Below are 20,836 nucleotides of genomic sequence, written 5' to 3'. Positions count from 1 at the left end.
TCTGGTAACCATCCTTCTATTCTGTGTGTCCATGAGTTCAATTGATTTGATTTTTAGATCCCACAAATAAGTGAGAACATGTGATGTTAGCCTTTCAGGGCCTGGGTTATTTCACTTAACATAGTCACCTCCAGTTCCATCCATGTTATTGCAAATGACAGGATCTCGTTTTTTTATGGCTGAATAGTACTCCATTGTGTATCTGTACCACATTTTCTTTATCCAAACATCTGTTGATGGACACTTAGGTTACTTCCAAATCTTAGCTGTTGTAAACATAGGAGTGCAGATATTTCTCTGATATACTCATTTCCTTTCTTTTTGGGTAGATACCCGGGAGTAGGATTGCTGGATCATATGGTAGCTCAATTTTTAGCTTTCTGAGGAACCTCCAAACTGTGCTCCATAGTGGTTGTACTAATTTACATTCCCACCAACAGTGTACAAGTGTTCCCTTTTGTCCACATCCTCACCAGCATTTGTTATTACCTGTCTTTGGATATAAGCCATTTTAACTGGAGTGAGATGATATCTAGTAGTTTTGATTTGCATTTCTCTGATGACCAATGATGCTGAGCAACTTTTCTTTTGCCTGTTTGCCATTTGTGTGTCATCTTTTGAGAAATGTCTGTTCAAATATATTGCCAATTTCTTGATTGTATTATTAGATTTTTTCCTATAGAGTTGTTTGAACTCCTTATATATTCCGGTTGTTAATCCCTGGTCAGAGGGGTAGTTTGCAAATATTTTCTCCCATTCCATGGGTTGTCTTTTCACTTTGGTGATTGTATCCTTTGCTGTGCAGAAGCTTTTTAACTTTATGCAATCCAGTTTGCCCATGTTTGCTTTGGTTGTCTGTACTTGTTGGGTATTGCTCAAGAAGTCGTTGCCCGGACCAATGTTGTGGAGATTTTCCCCAATGTTTTCTTGCAGTAGTTTCATGGTTTGAGGTCTTAGATTTAAGTCTTTAATCCATTTTGAATTGACTTTTTTATATGTCAAGAGAGAGTCTCGCTCTGTCGCCCAGGCTGGAGTGCAGTGGCACGATCTAAGCTCCCTGCACCCTCCGCTTCCTGGGTTCAAGCAATTCTCCTGCCTCAGCCTCCTGAGTAGCTAGGATTACAGGCGTGTGCCACCATGCCCAGCTAATTTTTTTTGTATTTTTAATAGAGATGGTGTTTCACCATATTGGCCAGGCTGGTCTCAAACTCCTGACCTCGTGATCTGCCCACCTTGGACTCCCAATGTGCTCAGATTATAGGTGTGAACCACCGCGCCCAGCCAGTGTATTTTACTTTTCATTATAGAGACCTTTCACTTCTTATAGTTCAGTCAATTCCTAGGTATTTAATTTTACATGTGGCTATTGTAAATGAGATTATTTTTAAATTTCTTTTTCAGATTGTTCACTGTTGGCATATAGAAATGCTACTAATTTTTGCATTTTGATTGTGTATCCTACAATTCTAATGAATTTATCAGTTCTAATAGTTTTCTCATGGAGTCTAGTTTATTCTAAATATAAGATCATATCATCAGCAAACAAGGATAATTTGACTTCTTTTACAAATTGGATGCCCTTTGTATCTCTCTTTTGTCTGACTGCTCTAACTAGCACTTTCAGAATAACAGTGATGACAGTGGGCATCCTGTCATGTTCTGGATCTTAGAGGAAAGGCTTTAAGTTTTTCCCCATTCAGTATAATACTAGGTGCAGGTCTATCGTATACGACTTTTATTATGTTAAGGTATGTTTTTTCTATCCCCGGATATTGAGGGTTTCTATCATGAGGAAATGTTGAATTTTGTCAAATGCTTTTTCAGCATCAACTGCAATGAAAGGTTTTTATTTCAAACTGAAACTGAAGGTTTTTATCCTTCATTCTGTTGACAGGCTGTATCACATTGATTGGTTTGTGTATGTTGAGCCATTCGAATCCCAGGGATAAATCCCAGTTGGTCATGATGAATGATCTTTCTAATGTATTGTTGAATTTAATTTGCTAGTATTTTGTTGAGGATTTTTTTTTCTTTGAGACAGAGTCTCGCTCTGTCACCCTGGCTGGAGTGCAGTGGTGCGATCTCGGCTCACTGCAAGCTCTGCCTCCCGGGTTCATGCCATTCTCCTTCCTCAGCCTCCTGAGCAGCTGGGACTACAGGTGCATGCCACCATGCCCAGCTAATTTTTTTGTATTTTTAGTAGAGACAGGGTTTCACCGTGTTAGCCAGGATGGTCTCGATCTCCTGACCTTGTGATTCACCCGCCTCGACCTCGATTACAGGCATGAGCCACCGCGCCCGGCCGAGGATTTTTGCATCAATGATCATCAGAGATATTAGCCTGAGACTGAGTCTTGCTCTGTCGCCCAGGCTGGAGTGCAGTGACACGATCTCAGCTCACTGCAACCTCCGCCTCCCAGGTTCAAGTGATTCTCCTGCCCCAGCCTCCCGAGTAGCTGGGATTACAGGCACGCATCACCACGCCCAGCTTTTTTTTGTATTTTTAGTAGAGACAGGGTTTCACCATGTTGGTCAGGCTGATCTCGAACTCCTGACCTTGTGATCTGCCCGCCTCTGCCTCCCAAAGTGCTGGGATTACAGGCGTGAGCCACCATGCCCGGCCGTGGTTTTCTTTTATTGTGTCTTTGTCTGGTTTTGGTATCAGAGTAATGCCAGTCTCATAGAGTGAATTTAGAAGTATTCCCTCCTCCTCTATTTTTTGGAATGGTTTGAGTAGGATCGGTATTAGTTCTTCTTTAAATGTTTGGTAGAATTCAGCAATGAAGCCTTTGGGTCCTGGGCTTTTCTTTACTGGGAGACTTTTTATTACAGCTTTGATCTCATTACTTGCTTTTGGCTGTTCAGGTTTTGGATTTCTTCCTGATTCAATCTTAGTAGGCTGTGTGTGTCTAGGAATTTGTCCATTTCTTCCAGATTTTCCAATTCATTGGCATATAGTTGCTCATAGTAGCCTCTAATGATCCTTTGAATTTCTGTAGTATCAGTTTTAATACCTCCTTTTTCATTTCTGGTTTTATTTGGATCTTCTCTCTTTTTTTCTTAGTTAATCAGGCTAAATGTTTGTTAATTTTCTTTAACTTTTCCAAAAAATATCTTTTTGTTTCATTGATCTTTTGTATTGTTCTCTTCACCTCAATTTCATTTATTTCTGCTCTGAACTTCACTATTTCTTTTCTTCTACTAATTTTAGGTTTGATTTGCTCTTGCTTTTCTAGTTCTTTAAGATGCATCATTAGATTATTTATTCGGAGTTTTTCCTCTTTTTTGGATGTAGGCACTTAGAGCTATAAACTTTCCTCTGAGTACTGCTTTTGCTGTATCCCATAGGATTTGATAGGTTGTGTTTCCATTATCATTTGTTTCAAGACATTTTTCAGTTTCCTTCTTAACTTCTTCACTGATCCACTGGTCATTCAGGAGCATATTGTTTAATTTCCCTGTATTTGTATAGTTTCCAAAATTCCACTTGTTATTAATTTCTAGTCTTATTCCATTGTGGTCAAAGAAGATGCTTGATTATTTCAATTTTTGAATTTTTTAAGACTTGTTTTATAACCTAAGATATAGTCTATCCTTGAGAATGATCCATGTGCTGAGGAAAAGAATGTGTATTCTGCAGCTCTTAAATGAAATGTTCTGTAAATATCTATTAGATCCATTTGGTCTACAGTGCAGATTAAGTTTGATGATTCTTTGTTGATTTTCTGTCTGAAAGGTCTGTCCAATGCTGAAAATGGGGTGTTGAGGTCTCCAGCTATTATTGTTTTGGGACCTATCTCTTTCTTTAGCTCTAATAATATTTGATTTATATGTCTGGGTGCTCCAGTGTTGGGTGCATATATATTTAGAATCGTTATATCCTCTTGCTGTATTGACCCCTTTGTCACTACATGGTGACCTTCTTTGTCTCTTCTTCTGGTTTTTACCTTGAAATCTATTTTGACTGATGTAAGTATGGCAAATCCTGCTCTTTTTTTATTTCAATTAGCATGGAACATATTTTTCCATTCCTTTATTTTCAGTCCATGTGTGTTTTTATAGATGAAGTGTGTTTCTTGTAGCAACAGATCAATGGGTCTTGTTTATTCATCCATTCAGCTACTCTATGTCTTTTGATTGGAGAATTTAGCCTATTTACATTCAATGTTATTATTGATAAGTAAGGACTTATTCCTGCCATTTTGTTATTTGTTCTCTGATTGTTTTGTGGTCTACTCTTCCTTGTTTCATTCCTGTATTCCTCTAGTGAAGGTGATTTTCTCTGGTGATATGACATAATGTCTTTCTATGTTTTTTTATCCATTATATGTTCTTCAGTTTGAGGTTACCATGAGGCTTACAAATAATAACTTATAACCCATTATTTTAACCTGATAACAACTTAACACTATACACATAAAGGAACAAACAAGCAAAAAAAAAAAAAACAAAAAACAAAAAACAAAAAAACTAATAAAAACTCTTCACGTTAACTTCATCCCCACCGCTTTTTAACTTTTTATTGTTTCTATTTAACTCTTATTGTATTGACTATGTCTTGATGAGTTTTTGTAGTTGTTATTTTTGATTGGTTCATCATTTTGCCTTTCTACCTAGTATAAGAATAGTTTACACACCACAGTTACAGTGTTATAATATTCTGTGTTTTTCTGTGTACTATTACCAGTCAGTTTTGTACCTTCAGGTGATTATTGCTCATTAATGCCCTTTTCTTCCTGATTGAAGTACTCCCTTTAGCATTTCTTGTAGGACAGGTCTGGTGTTGATGAAATCCCTCAGCTTTTGTTTGCCTGGGAAAGTCTTTATTTCTCCTTCATGTTTGAAGGATATTTTCATCAAATATACTATTCTAGGGTTACAGTGTTTTTCCTTCAGCACTTTAAATATGTCACGCCACTCTCCTAATCTGTAAGGTTTCCACTGCTGCCAGATGTATTGAAGCTCCATTCAATGTTATTTGTTTCTTTTATCTTGCTGTTTTTAGGATCCTTTCTTCATCCATGACCTTTGGGAGTTTGATTATTAAATGCCTTGAGGTAGTCTTCTTTGGGTTAAATCTGTTTGGTGTTCCACAACCTTCTTGTACTTGGGTATTGATATCTTTCTCTAGGTTTGGCAAGTTCTCTTGTTATCATCCCGTTAAATAAACTTTCTACCCCTATATCTTTCTCTACCTCCTCCTTAAGGCCAATAACTCTTAGATTTGCCCTTTTGAGGCTATGTTCTAGATCCTGTAGGTATGCTTCCTTGTTTTTTATTTCTTCTTTTGTCTCCTCTAACTGTGTATTTTCAATTAGCCTGTCTTCAAGCTCACTAATTTTTTCGTCTGCTTGATCAATTCTGCTATTAAAGGACTGTGATGCATTCTTTAGTATGCCAATTGGATTTTTTTTAGCTCCAGAATTTCAGCTTGATGCTTTCAAATTATTTCACTCTCTTTTGAAAATTTATCTGATAGAATTCTGAATTCCTTCTCTGTGGTACCTTAAATTTCTTTGTGGTTCTTGCAGACTCACAGGGGTACTGCCTCGATGGTCTTGGACAAGATCTGGGAGAATTCTCTGCATTACCAGGCACAGAATCTTGTTCCCTTCGCTTACTTTCTCCCAAACATAGTCTCTCTCTCTGTTCTGAGCCACCTAAATTTGGGGTGGGGTGACACAAGCACCCCTGTGGCCACCACCACTATGACTGCACTGGGTCAGACCTGAAGCTAGCACAGCGCTGGGTCTCACCCAAGGCCTGCTGTAACCTGTCCCTGGCTACTGCCTATGTTCGCTCAAGGTCCTGGGGCTCCACAGTCAGCAGGTGGCAAAGCCAGCCAAGCCTGTGTCCTTCCCTTCAGGGCAGTGAGGTCCCCAAAGCCCCAGGTGGGTCCAGAAGTTCCATCTGGGAGTCAGGGACTACAGTCAAAAACCTTAGATGTTTACCTGGTGTTCTATTGTATTGTAGCTGAGCCAGCACTCAAACCACAGCATTCAGTCCTTCCCACTCTTCTCTACCCTTTCCAAAGGGAGAGGAGGTTCACCCCATAGCCACTGCCACCCCAGGCCACAAGGAGTACTGCCAGATTATCGCAGATGTTCTCTTAAAGCCCAACGTCTCTTAAGTCAGCTTGTCATGCATGCTGCCTGGCCTGGGATTCACCCTTCAGGCCAGTGGGCTTCCCTCTGGCCCAGGGCAGGTCCAGAAATACCATCCAAGAATCAAGTCCTAGAATTGGGGATCCCAAGAGCCCACTTGGTGCTCTACCCCCTGTGGCAGTGTTAGTATGTAAGGTGCAACACAAAGTCCCCTTTACTTTTCCCTCTGCTTTTCTCAAGCAAAAGGAGTTTTGTCCCATAGCCACCACAGCTGGTAATGTGCTGAGTCTCACCTAAAGCCAGGAAGTCTCAGAGGTTCACCCAAAGGCTTTGATGTAGTACCTGGGTATTGCTGCTGGTTATTCAAGGCCCAAGGGATCTTCAGTTAGCAGGCGATGAATGCTGCCAGGACTGGATCCTTTCCTTCAAGGAAGTGGGTTCTCTTCTGGCCCAGGGTATGTCTAGAAATGTCATCTGGGAGGTAGAACCTGGAACAGGGACCTCACAACTCTGACCAGTGCCCTATCCTGCCATGGCTGAGCTGTTATCCTAGATGCAAGACACAAGTCCTCCCCACTCTTCCCTCTCCTCTCCTCAAGTGGAAAGAAGGGGTCTCTTTTGGAGCCACAAGCCATGCAGCCTAGGATTGGGGGAGGGGTGATGCCAGCACTCCCTTAGCCACTGCAGCTGGTGTCTCAGTATGGCGCATGCCCCCACAGTCCAATGTCTCTGGGCGTAATTCAACACTAGGACTCATGACGAGTTGCAGTCCTAATGGCCTAGAATGTTCTTCAAGTTTACTTGGAGACAGAGTGCTATAGTCCTCATTGGTGAGGTTTGTGAAAACTCAAGTTCCAAACACCGAGACTGGTGATTCCCCTCTGGCTAGGGCTACTTTAAATGCTCCCTCCAAGGGCAGGCATCACCTGAGTTTGGTCTGGGTTTCCTTTCTGCTCTAACAGGACAGCACTGAGTTCAGTGCCTCACAATTGCTGTGTTCTCCCTCCCCCAGCACCCAGAGATGCTCTTCCCACCACGCCATTGCTGCCGGGGGTGGGGAGGGGTGGTGTAGGCAATTCCAAGCTGTTTTTTAATCTCTTCAGTGCCTCTTTTAGCAGTATGAACATGAGGGCTCACCTGATTTTTGGTTCTTATGAAGGTATTTCTTCTGTGTAGGTAATTAACTTGGTGTCCTTGTGGGGGCAGAGTATGATCGGTGGAGCTTTCTATTCTGCCATCTTGCTCTACCCTCCTCCAGCTTTTGTCTGTCAGGATTCTTGCCAAATGGCCTTCCTCTCCTGGCAACTCTCAAATCACCCTGGGAGCCTGCCATTTAACAATAAATACATTATAAACAGCAATAGGCCAGGCACATGGGCTCACACCTATATTCCCAGCACTTTGGGAGACTGAGGCAGGAAAATTGCTTGAGCCCAGGAGTTTGAGACCAGCCTGGGCACCATAGCGAGACCCCACCTGTAAAAAAATTTAAAGATTAGTCAGGCCTGGTAGTGTGTGCCTATAGTCCCAGCTACTCTGGAGGCTGAGGTGGGAGGATCACTTGAGCTCAGGAGGTAGAGTGCAGTGAGCCAGGATCACACCACTGCACTCCAGCCTGGGCAACAGAGTAAGACCTTGTCTCAGAAAAAAAAAAAAAAAAAATGGCTGGGCACGGTGGCTCACGCCTGTAATCCCAGCACTTTGGGAGGCCCAGGAGGGCGGATCACGAGGTCAGGAGATCGAGACCATCCTGGCTAACACGGTGAAACCCCGTCTCTACTAAAAATACAAAAAATTAGCCGGGCGTGGCGGCGGGCGCCTGTATTCCCAGCTACTCGGGAGGCTGAGGCAGGAGAATGGTATGAACCCAGGAGGCAGAGCTTGAAGTGAGCCGAGATTGCGACACTGCACTCCAGCCTGGGCGACAGAGCGAGACTCTTGTCTCAAAAAAAAAAAAAAAAAAAAAAAAAAAAAAAAAAAAAAGACAAAAGTATTACAGTGAAAATCTGTAGTGCTAGAAATAATAGTAAGAGTTAACTTTTTTGTTTGTTTGTTTGTTTTTGAGACAGAGTCTCGCTCTGTCACCCAGGCTGGAGTGTAGTGGTGCGATCTCAGCTCACTACAACCTCCATCTCCTGGGTTTAAGAGATTCTCATGCCTCAGACTCTCGAGTACCTGAGATTTCAGGTGTGTGCCAGCCCGGCTAATTTTGTGTGTGTGTGTGTATTTTTAGTAGAGACAGGGTTTCACCATGTTGACCAGGCTGGTCTCGAATCCCTGACCTCAAGTGATCTGCCCGCCTTGGCCTCCCAGAGTGCTGGGATTACAGGCGTGAGCCACCATGCCCAGCCAAGAAATAATAAATTTTATTTATTTATTTATTTATTGTGAAGGAGCTTTGCTCTTGTTGCCCAGGCTGGAGTGCAATGGCACAATCTTAGCTCACTGCAACCTCTGCTTCCTGGGTTCAAGCGATTCTCCTGTCTCAGTCTCCCGAGTAGCTGGAATTACAGGTGCCTGCCACCACGCCCGGCTAATTTTTTGTATTTTTAGTAGAGATGGGGTTTCACCATGTCGGCCAGGCTGGTCTGGAACTCCTGACCTCAGGTGATCCACCCGCCTGGGCCTCCCAAAGTGCTGGGATTATAGGCATGAGCCACCACACCCGGCCCATAAATTTTAATTTTATAAAAATTACACATATGCCATCTAAGTTATGACAGAGCTTACATGCATGGGAATTGATATATAACCACATGTACATATATATTTTAATCTACTTTCATACACTCTGACAGTCACAGAAACTAAATCTGAATGATGACAAATACCACGTTTGGTCATTAGTATTAACGTGCTATTCAGATCTGTACGTGTGCATAAATACCTTCATTCATAACCCATCTATACAGGTACATAAGCAGGGCCCACTTTTCACTGCAATGCATTTCTGGATATTGTGTTGTAAATGGTATCATCATAAAGTGGATTCTGTTTTTCCAAGGCTGTAATTGAGGGTTTGCTCCTGACAAATAACTTGTCTTCAAATAAATAATTGCTACAACTAACCATATGTCATTAAAAAAGAAATGCTTCAAAATAAACTTCTTCAAAAATTAAAACAATGAACTTCATTTAGTCATGTAATAAAGGACCTTTATGTTTTAGACATACATTTTCTCTGTCCTGTAACTTGTACATAAATGTTCTGTGAAATTTATCTTACAAGGGTCCTTGAGGTACATGTAGCACAGGACACAGAAAACCCAAGTCTATCATACACTATACTAAAATAAGTAATGTAGCTGTAATAAGCATTAAATATTTAACAATTGTGTTTACCTTCTTAGAATCCTGAAAGGATTTTATAGGGTCATCTTGACACAAGGCTCTAAAATGCTGCCCAGGGAAGTTTGCAATAAGGCCTCCTGTTCTTTTTTACAAACTTCCTTGAGCACCAAGCATGGCACCCAAACCTTTCAGTAAAGAAAGTTTTCTTTAGGAGCTAGGCCAAAGCTTTGAACACTGGAGGAGATGCTTTCACTGCAAGAAAGAATTGGGTCACTGCCAGACCCCTGCTGGGCCTCACACCTCTCAGAATCTACAGCCTGTGAAGTCCTCCAGTAGGTTCACATTTCCCACAAACTGCCTCTCAGCCTTATATCTTAGAGGCAGCTGCAGCCTGGCTTTATATATCCAACTAGGGCAAGACGCATCTAAGAACCACACCACTGCCCCTACCACCAATCACTCTGCAGAGCACAGGTGAGAAAATATACTGGTCATACCACTGCCTGGATCCTTCCACACCTAGCAATATAAGGAACACCAATAAAACAGCAACTCTTGCCTCCAGGTCCAAATACAGCTAAATTTGGGGATACCTGAGAGCCCCCTGTTTATCAGAAAATAGCAGAACTAACCATCTAACCAAATTTGTGATGAGCCAAACCCACCATACCTCAGTCACATCCCTGTTTTCCTCTGTCATCATTCAACATGTAAGCATCCAGTTTGACATACCTGCTTTGTGACCTTGGGCAAATCACTTGAGCTCTGTGCCTGTCTTCTCATCTGTAAAATTAAGGTCTACTCTTCATGAGGTTTTATGAGGATTAAATGAAATAATCTATGCAAAGCCCTGTTAGATTATTATTGTTATTATTAAGTTATGTTTTATTATTATTATTGTTCTTATCCTCTAACTGCATTCCCATATTGCTCTGTGCTTCTTCTCCCTGAACCTGACCTCCCACTTTTTTTTTTTTTTTTTGAGGTGGAGTTTTGTTATTGTTGCCCAGGCTGGAGTACACTGGCAGGATCTCGGCTCACCATAACCTCCACCTCCCGGGTTCAAGCTTGGGATTCTTCTGCCTCAGCCTCCCAAGTAGCTGGGATTACAGACATGTGCCACCATGCCCAGCTAATTTTGCACTTCAGTAGAGACGGGGTTTCTCCATGTTGGTCAGGCTGGTCTCGAACTCCCAACCTCAGGTGATCCGCCTGCCTTGGCCTCCCAAAGTGCTGGGATTACAGGTGTGAGCCACCATGCCCGGCCCTGACCTCCCACTTCTGCCTTCACTCCTTACATGCTTCGGCTGTGCCTCCTGGAACACTATTCCATGATTAACAAACTCTTCTGCCATCCACAAACTCATCCCTGAATATCCACGTTCCTAGGTTTCCCATGAGGTTGGAGCTTCCTTTACAGCCCTTTCCAGTGAAAGTGATCTATACCAACACACCGCACGTACTGCATATGGAGGAGGTAAGGTGGGTATCCTCTTCCAACCACACTGCACCTTTCAAACCATTCCTCCTCCACCCTCAGGCAAAACCCCCTGATCCTTCTTCCTCTGAGTTTCATGATATTTGGTTACACCTTGACTCCACCTCTTTGCTGTCCTGTACTCATTCATCAAAGATGCTGGCACCTGGTTCACAGCCTTTCTTCTCACTCCTACCCCCAGGGGTGTTAAGCACTGCAAGAGAAAGTCACATAGATGAACAGGTTGTTACTACTCTGAATTCGTGGTCACCAACGTCAAGTGGACCTTCAATATTTCTGGGGATTCCTGTCATATTTTCAACTCACTCTCTCATTTTCCCAAATGATACTTCTCAATCTTCTTCATTTTCCTCAAAACTCCAACTACTCAGCTGCCCCAAAGAATTCACCTCTTAAAGATAAGATAGAAGTCTCCAGATGGAAACCAACTTCCTACTACCAAACTATAAATATATTCACAGCCATTGTTTTCTACTGTTAAAATGAAAGATATCCCTCTTCCAATCTAGGTGTAATTCCTCCATGTGCATTGTAGAGCCCATTCATGTACAGGTCTCCTCACTAGCCATACTCAGCCTATTATTACCTCTTTCCTATTTTCAACCTCTCACTCTCTACTGGCCCCTTTCTCTTGGCTTTTTCAAAGGAAGTACATGAATATTCCAACATTATATAACATCCAAACAACACAGAAGCCAACAATCATAGTAGCTAACATTTATTGAGGACTTACCATGTACCAGGCACTGTTGCAAATGCGTTCAGGTATTAACACATTTAATTCTCAGAATTACTTATAAAGTAGATACTATTAGTATTTTCTCTTTTCTTGAATTAAGAACCTGAGGAAAAAGAAATAGCTTGCCCAAGATTACCCAGATATGAAATACCAGAATCTGGATTTGAACTCAAGTAGTCACAACACTGTGCTCTCTAAATTACCACATTTAAAGTGTCCCTGCTGTGTCCTGCCCTGTCCTGCCCCACTCCACCTCGTTCTCCCTCCCCTCCTTAACTCTTCCCTTCCTTCCCCATAGGTAATGACTGGCAATAATTTTGTGTGTATATTGTGTGTACATTTGTGTGTATATCCTTCCAGAAATTTTTGGCGCATTTATATACCAGTACATATGTGCTTTTTATCTTTACCTGTTCAGAGAAACTTCTCTAGTAACAAACTATAGAAGTGACTCCTGAAAGTATAGTCTTACACACGTGCTTTTAAATTGATACATAATATTTGCATAAATTTATAGGGTATATGTAGTATTTCATTGCATGCATTGAATGTGTATTAATGAAGTCAGGGTATTTAGAGTATCCATCACCTCGAGTCTTTATCATTTCTGTGTGTTGGGAACATTTAAAGTCCTTTTTTCTTGCTATTTTGAAATGTACAATGCATTGTTGCAAACTATGGTCACCCTACTCTGCTATCAAACATTATAACTTATTTCTTCTATGTAATTGTATGATTGTACCCTTTAACCAATCTTTCTTCATCAACCCCCCCACCCACAAACACTTCCCACCCCCTCTGGTTTCTATCATTCTACTCTCTACCCCCATGAGATCAGCTTTTTTAGTTCCCACAGATGAGTAAAAACATGTGATATTTGTCGTTTTGTCCCTGGCTTATTTCACTTAACATAATGACCAGACATGTTGCTGCAAATGACAGGATTTCGTTTTTATGGCTGAATAGTATTCCATTGTATATAAATACCACATTTTCTTTATTCATTTGCCTGTTAATGAACATTTAGGTTGATTCTGCATCCTGGCTATTATGAATACTGCTACAATAAACATGGGGGTGCAAGTATCTTTTGGTTACACTGATTTCTTTACTTTTGGATAAATACTCAGTCGTGAGATTGCTGGATCATATGGTGGTTCTATGTTTAGTTTTTTGAGAAACCCCCATGCTGTGTTCCATAGTGGCTGTACTAATTTACATTCCCACCAACAGTGCATATGAGTTCCCTTTACTCTGCATCCTCACCAGCATCCGTTGTTTGCTTTTTAATAATAGCCATCCTAACTGGGGTCAGATGATATCTAATTGTGGTTTTGATTTGCATTTCCCTGATAATTAGCGACATTGAGCATTTTTTATATATCTTTTGGCCATTTGTGTGTCTTCTTTGGAGAGATGTCTATTCATGCCCTTAGACCACTTTTTTAATAGAATTACTTTGTTGTTGTTTTTGTCATTGTTTTTACTATGGTGTTGAGTTCCTTATATATTTTGAATATTAACCCCTTATCAGATATATAGTTTGCAAATGTTTTTCTCATTCCGTAGGTTGCCTTTTTATTTTGTGTTTCCTTTGCTGTGCAAAAGTTTTTTGTTTAATTAAGTCACATTTGTCCTTTTTGTTTGTTTGTTTTTGTTGCCTGTGCTTTTGAGGTCTTAGCCATAAAATATTTGCCTAGATAAATGTCCAGAAGTGTTCCTCCCATTTTCCTCTAGTAGTTTTATAGTTTTAGATATTATATTTAAGTCTTTAATCCATCTTAAATTGATTTTTGTATATGGTGAGAGATAGGGGTCGGATTTCATTCTTCTGAATATAAATATCCAATTTTTGCAGGACCATTTATTTGTGGTGTGTGTGTGTGTGTGTGTGTGTGTGTGTGTGTGTGTCCCAATATATCCATGTAACAACACCAGCACCATTTATTGAAGACAGTGTCTTTTCTCCAATGTATGTTCTTGGTGCCTTTGTCTATAATCAGTTGGCTATAAATACATGGATTTATTTCTGGATTATCTATTCTGTTCAATTGGTCTATGTGTCTGTTTTTATAACAATACCATGCTGTTTTGGTTATTATAGCCTTGTAATATAATTTGAAGTCACATAGTATGATGCCTCCAGCTTTGTTCAGAAGGCTGCTCCTTCTGAGACTCTTTCACTGATTCCTTCTTCTCTCCCAGAATGCTATCCTTGGTATTCTCTTCTCTGTCCACACTTCCTCTCTTGATAATCTCATCTTGTCTCCTGGCTTTAAACACCATTTATATCTCCATCCTAGACTTCTCCCTTAAACTCTAGACTTGTATATCCAAGTACCTACTTGACTTCTCTGCTTGAATATCTAAAAGACATCTCATAGCACATATCTAAAACTACCACCTGTTTCCTAAAAACTACTGAAATAAAATAAATAAATAAATAAAACAGTACTTCTAGTCTCTCCCCATTCTGCCTCTACACACATCCAAAAACTTATATTACTGACAGCCTTCAGTTGATGACAGTTGCTTCCTTTCACATGGATGGCACTGCATCCTTTGCTTAGATCCAAACTCTTCGGTATTTCTTTGACTCCTCTCTTTCTCTCACATTCTATCTTCAAATAATCAAAAAATCCTATTTACTTTTCAAAATATATCAATAATTCACCCACTTCTCACAGCTCTCACAGCTACCATCCTGGTTCAAGTCATCATTATCTGTTGCCTGGATTATTTCAATAGCCTCCTAACAGGTGTTATACCTCTGCCCTCTACCACAATCTACTCTCAACACGAGTCAGATTTTCCTATTAAAAATGAAAGTTAAATTAAAGTCTTTCCTCTGCTCAAACATCTCCAGTGGTTCCCCATCTCATTTAGAAGAAAACTAATGTCTGTACAATAGCTTACAAGGTCTTTAATTGTCTGGATTTCTGTTATCTCTTTAACATCATTTCCCACTACTCTCCCCTACTTTCTCTGACTCTTCTCTAGTCACACTAACCTACTTGCTATTTTTCTTTTCTTTCTTTCTTTCTTTCTTTGTTTTTGTTTTCGTTTTTTTTGACAGAGTTTCGCTCTTGTCGCCCAGGCTGGAGTGCAATGGCACGATCTTGGCTCACTGCAACCTCTGCCTCCCGAATTCAAGCAATTCTCCTGTCTCAGTCTCCCGAGTAGCTGGGATTACAGGCACCTGCCACCATGCTGGGCTAATTTTTTTGTATTTTTAGTAGAGACGGGGTTTCACCATGTTGGCCAGGCTGGTCCTGAACTCCTGACCTCAGGTAATCCACCCGCCTCGGCCTCCCAAAGCACTGGGATTACAGGCGTAAGCCACTGTGCCCCGCCTCCTCCTTCTGATTTTTCAAACACACTAGCCATGTTCATACCTTAGCATCTTTGCACTGGCTGTTCCTTCTACCTGGAAGGCTCTACCCTAGATCTCCAATGACTACATCCCTCCCTTCCTTCAAGTCTTTGCTCAAATGTCACCTTCTCAATGAGGCATTGCCCTATTCACTTCACTAATAATGTTATTTGCCCTCCCATCCCTTTTGCTCAGGGATGTAATTTTTCCATAGCATGCATTACCTTCTAACATACTATAAAATTTATTATGTTATTATTTATTGTGTCTCTTCTCAACCAGATTGTACGCTCAATGAAGGCAAGGATTTGCCTGTTTTTGTTCACTGTTTTATCCAAGATCCTGGCACATGGTACACATTCAATAAATATTTGTTGAATGAATAAATGGAATACCACATTAACCACCATTAAAGTTTCCTATTCCCCATTATAGCAACAGTCCTGGAAATAGTTTTCTATATTCACAATCAAGGTTAACATCATCGGTGATAGGTCATGTACCTTTGATATAATGTGATAATGGCACTTTACCTTCGTGATCTTCCTTCCAGAAATCCATAACCTCTAACTATGAAACAACCATCAGACAAACCCAAATTCTACAAAATACCTCAACAGACTTTTTAAAATTGTCCAAGTCATCAAAAACAAGGAATGTTTAAGAAACTTTCACAGCCAAGAGAATCTAAGGAGACATAATAACTAAATATGATATAGTATCCTGGATGAGATCCTGGAACAGAAAAAGGAACATTAGGTAAAAAACTAAAGAAATCTGAATAAAACATAGACTTTAGTTAACAATAATCAATATTGGTTCATTAGTTGAGGCACATGGCCTTTCCACTTTCTCTTTCTGTGTAGCCTAATCCCTCTCTTCTTAAATCTGGGCTGATCTTAGGGACTTGCTTAACCAAAAGAATGCAGCAGAAATGACATTCTGGGATTTACAAGGCTAGTTCATAAGAAGCCTTGCAGCCTCCACCTGGGCTTATTGGGACACTCCCTCTTGGACCCTTGAGGCACGATGTAACAAGTCTACCCTGAGTCTGTCATTCTGTGAGGAGACCCTAGCTAGCCACATGAAGGGATGTCTGGAGAGAGAGAGATGACCAACTTGCCCCCAACTGGTCTAGTCCTTCCTCCTTTCCCCCAAACCAAAACCAAAACAAGAACTAGGTCCTCTTGCAGTAATCTGTAACTCGGTAAATGGCACCATCATCCATCCATTTGCACAAGCCAAAAACTAGGAAGTCATCCTTGTTATGTGCTGTCCCTCATCTTGCCCACTAAATGTCTCCTAAAAGCTTGCTTGGGCCAGGCACAGTGGCTCATGCCTGTAATTCCAGCACTTTGGGAGGCCGAGGTGGGTGGATCACTTGAGGTCAGGAGTTCGTGAACAGCCTGGCCAACATGGTGAAACCCCGTTTCTCCTAAAAATACAAAAAAAAAAAAAAAAAATTAGCCAGGCATGGTGGCACACGCCTGTAATCCCAGCTACTCGGGAGGTGGAGGTTGCAGTGAGCCAAGATCACTCCACTGCACTCCAGCCTAGGCGACAGAGCAAGAGTCCATCTCAAAGAAAAAAAAAAAAGCTTACTTGTTCTTTCTCAATGTCTACCACTCCTACCACTTCTAGCTAAGATATCTTCTTTTCTCAGTAATAGCTTTTTAATTGATCACCCTGCTTTGACTTTTGCCCCTCATCCAATACTTTTTACAGTCAGTGTGGCCTTGTCACTTTTAAACTTTTTTTTTTTTTTTTTTTTTTTTTTTTGAGACAGGTTCTCACTCTGTCACCCAGGCTGAAGTGCAGTGGTGTGATCATGGCTCACTGCAGGCTTGACCTCTTGGGCTCAGGTGATCCTTCCACCACAGCCTCCCAAGTAACTGGGACCACAGGCATGCACCAACATGCCTGGCTAATTTATTATTATTATTATTTGTAGAGATGGGGTCTCCCTATGTTGTCCAGGCTGTAAACTTTTCAATGATTCCTATTGCTCTTAGCATTAAAAACAAAATAATTAATATAGCCTCTGAGGCCCTGCATAGCGTGGCCAATATCTACCTCTTCAGCCTCATAAAATTCTCCACTTGATGTCTGAGCCCCAGCTACACCGGCTTTCTTTTGTCCTTCATATGCACTGGGCTTCCTCCTGCCAGAGGGTCTTTGCACATGTTTTCCTCTTTGCTTGCAATGCTTTTTTTCCCGCTTCATCTGGTTAACTCCTGTGCAGTCTTCAAATCTCTGAGGAAGTTTTGTTTGGTCAGGAAAACCTCCCTGACCTCATATTCTGTGTGCCTCTCCTACAGAATAATTAATTGAGTAATTAATAGAGAACTCATCACAGTTGTAATTTTACATGTATTTGCATGAATATTTGAATAATATCTATCTCCCTCACTAGACTGTCAGCTTCATGCGGCAGGCGCCAAGATTGTTTTGCTTGGTACTGTGCCCACAGTATCTAACACAATGCCTAATACATACAAGGTGTTAAATATCTATTTGTTGGAGGAAGGAAGAGGAGAAAGCAAGAAAAAGATAAGGAGAGAAGTAGGGAAGGAGAGAAGGGAGAGCAAGAGAGGGGAATCTCCCCCCATGACTGGCTATTTGTAAATGTTTATTCTCCTTGTATTTCTAACAGACTTTGCTTTATATTTCTTATTCATGTCATTATGTGCATAAAGGTCCATGACAGTCACGTGTTCTTGGTGGAGTGCACCTTTTATCAATATTAAATATCCCTTTGCCAGGCATGGTGGCTCATATCTGTAATCCCAACTACTTGGGGGGCTGAGGTGGGAGGATCACCTGAGGCCAGGAGTTCAAGACCAGCCTAGGCAACACAGTGAGACCCCTGTCTCTATAGAAAATACAAAACTTAGCTGGGTATGGTGGCATGCATCTGTTATCCCAGCTACTCAGGAGGCTGAGGTGGGAGGATCGCTTGGTCCCAGGAGTTCAAGGCTGCAGTGAGCTATGATTCCACTCCAGCCTGGGTGATAGAGCAAGACTCCAACTCTTAATTTTTGAGACAGAGTCTCACTCTGTCACCCAGGCTGGAGTGTAGTGGTGCAATTTCAGCTTAACACAACCTCTGCCTCCTGGGTTCAAGCGATTCTCCTGCCTCAGCCTCCCGAGTAGCTGGGACTACAGGCACGTGCCACCACACCCAGCTAAGTTTTCATATTTTTAGTAGAGATGGGGTTTCGCCATGTTGGCCAGGCTAGTCTCAAACTCCTGACCTCAGAAGATCTGCCCGCCTCGGCCTCCCACCTCAGCCTCCCAATGTGCTGGGATTACAGGCATGAGCCACTGTGCCTAGCCCCCTTTGTCTCTTTTAATACTGTTGGCTCTAAATTTATTTTTGTCTAATTCAAATGTTATTGCTTTTTGCTAGCATCTGGAAAGCTCAAAGCTTCACTGTTTCTTTGCTCATCACTATTTCTTATATTCCACATGTTCCTCTTTTTTGGATTCATTTTTCATTTTGCTGTACTACATACTTGAGTAATTAATAGAGGCTCTGAATATGTGTGAATATTATAATCTGAAAATTGGAGTTTTGTTCCTTATATTATTTCCCCCCCACCACATCCATGCAGGGTCAATTGTGCTATTTATTCATTTTGGTTCTTCTCTTTTATGCTATATTTTTTCTCCAAATATTTCTGGTAATCCTTTGATATCTATGCACACTAGTGAATAAGGGATAAATCAGTTAGCAAAGATAGCTTACCTGGGTCTCCTCTGCAGTTACATTGGTCTGTGTCCCCTGACTGGCCTGTCTCCTGAGATAGAGGGCTTTGTGTAAGTGGGTTGAGTGTCTTGACTTATCAGGCTTCACTTTAAGGTGGGTGGGTACAGAGGAGATAGAAAGGCTGGTCTCTTCCCTCCCTACAAATTGTCAAAATAATTTTGCTCTAGTGTAATCACCCAGTGGGCTCTTCCTGCACACTGCACAGACAAAATCAATTCACTGAGACCAAGGTATTACAGTAAAGAAAGATTAATTGACACTAGGCTAGCAATACGGGAGACAGAGTTCTAACTCAAATCAGCCTCTTTAGAATTCTGAGGCTAGGGTTTTCATGGTCAACTTGGTGGACAGCGGGCTAGGGAATGGGTGCTGCTGATTGATCGGGGATGAAATCACAGGGGTGTGGCAAATGGTCCTCGTGGGCTGAGTCCACCTCTGGGTGGGGCCACAGGACCAGTTGAGACATAAGTTAGGGGTCCAGGCAGAGTCAGTTCGTTGCCGGAAAATCTGAAAAAAATCTCAAAACACCAGTTTTAGGCTCTATAATAGTGATGTTACTCATAGGAGCAATTGGGGAAGTCACAAATCCTTTGGCCTCTGACCACATGACTCCTGAGCAGTAAGGGTTTATACAAACTACACCTACATTTTTGCAGTATTCAAGTTCCTCCCATAATCCTAATCTTGTCACCTTTCATTAGTCTTACAAAGGCAGTTTTCAGGCCCTAAGCAAGGAGTGAGTTAGTTTTAGTGAGGGACTATTATCATCCTTAATTTTAAGTTAAGCTATAAACTAAATTCCTCCTGTGGTTAGCTTGGCCTGCGCCCAGTAGTGAGCAAAGACAGCTTAGAGGTTAGGAGCAAGATGGAGTTATCCATGTCAGACTTCTTTTACTGTCATAATTTTGTAAAGTCAGTTTCAATCCCACCTTTGGATTTCAGCACACTTCAATCCTGAGGTGTGAGTTACAGAGATGGGAAAAGGCGGATGACTACTCCAACTTCTTCCTGCTGATGGGACATAGTTGGAGTAGGGTTTGCCCCAGGGTAAGAGGAGTGAAACTGTCTTGCAGTTGTTTGTATGTATTCACAAGTGCCTAGTTAGGATCCCAAGGTCTGCATAACAAAACATTAGCACTCTTATCTACAACTTTAGTATAGTACTTAAGTGAACAGCAGACTTAAAATAAATAATAAGCCCTAACATAAGGAGTAAAAATCCTAGCTTCAGGTGTCACTGTAGAAATGATGTGAAGTCTTGAGGGACCTAGGTGAATGACCTTGAGAACCAATCATATATTGGGTCATCGGCAGAGACTCAAAAACAATGGACTGGAATCCAAAAACAATTAGCTGGAATCTAGTAACAGGTATACTACGTTTTTCCAAAACATAATTTTTCTCTCTCCAGTTTTTCAATTCTACCAAAGACAAATCATAGTAGGACCAATTTATTTGCAAAATAAGTATGAGTCTTATTATGCTTAGCTTAATTATTTGCATAAAGTGCAACAAGAAAAATTATTTGCCATAAAGGCTTTAAAAAAAACAAACAAACCTGGCGTTGCTGGAACTTCTCATAAGGAATCTCAGATTAGACCTTTTAACAGCCTCTTGAGCCCAGCCAGGGATTTATTTGTACCTGCAGATAACTGTGTGAATTGGGTGAATTGCTGTCTTCTCAAGGTACCAAAATAACTTGGAGTTCCTGGTCCTGTCAGAAAGTAACATTCTTTACTTGCCACAGGTTTGGAACCCTGTAAAGGACAAAGTAGAGGCCAGTTTTTCTAAGGGGCTCTTATCAGTTCTATAGGTAAACCTCAATTTGCCAATACAGTCTGAAAACATGTCATTACAGTAAAAGTCTTGGTAATGTAACCAGTGTCCTGAATTGTGTTCTGTTACAAAAGAAAATGGATTCGTATTGAACTTATACAAATAACTATATTGCCATAAGTTAAGAATAATCACAAATAGTTTGCAAATTCTGGAGAAGTCAGGTAGAGACAAAGAAATATGCTCCAAATTTTGTTCACAGGAGTATACTCTACTCAATTGTTAA

The 20,836-nt window shown here is 41.1% G+C and overlaps 1 long non-coding RNA gene and 1 pseudogene across 2 annotated transcripts in view; both read right to left on the bottom strand.

Moving 5' to 3' along the window:
- The window catches only part of LOC129024347 (uncharacterized), a 47,438-nt gene that overhangs the window by 991 nt on the left and 25,611 nt on the right, over positions 1–20,836 (bottom strand). The window contains exons 2-3 of one of the 2 annotated variants that reach the window (XR_008497073.2): positions 7,242–7,430; positions 6,447–6,592 (exon numbers count right to left, since the gene is read on the bottom strand). This is a non-coding gene — a long non-coding RNA (uncharacterized LOC129024347). The remainder of the gene's footprint in view (positions 1–6,446; positions 6,593–7,241; positions 7,431–20,836) is intronic. The other variant, XR_008497074.2, reaches the window with a different exon arrangement.
- On the bottom strand, positions 12,020–12,102 carry LOC129025620 (small nucleolar RNA U3; annotated as a pseudogene).

Source organism: Pongo pygmaeus, chromosome X (assembly GCF_028885625.2).
Source record: "Pongo pygmaeus isolate AG05252 chromosome X, NHGRI_mPonPyg2-v2.0_pri, whole genome shotgun sequence".
Lineage (NCBI taxonomy): Eukaryota > Metazoa > Chordata > Mammalia > Primates > Hominidae > Pongo > Pongo pygmaeus.
The sequence above is the reverse complement of the archived record's forward strand: the minus strand, read 5'-3'. Positions and strand labels throughout refer to the sequence as shown.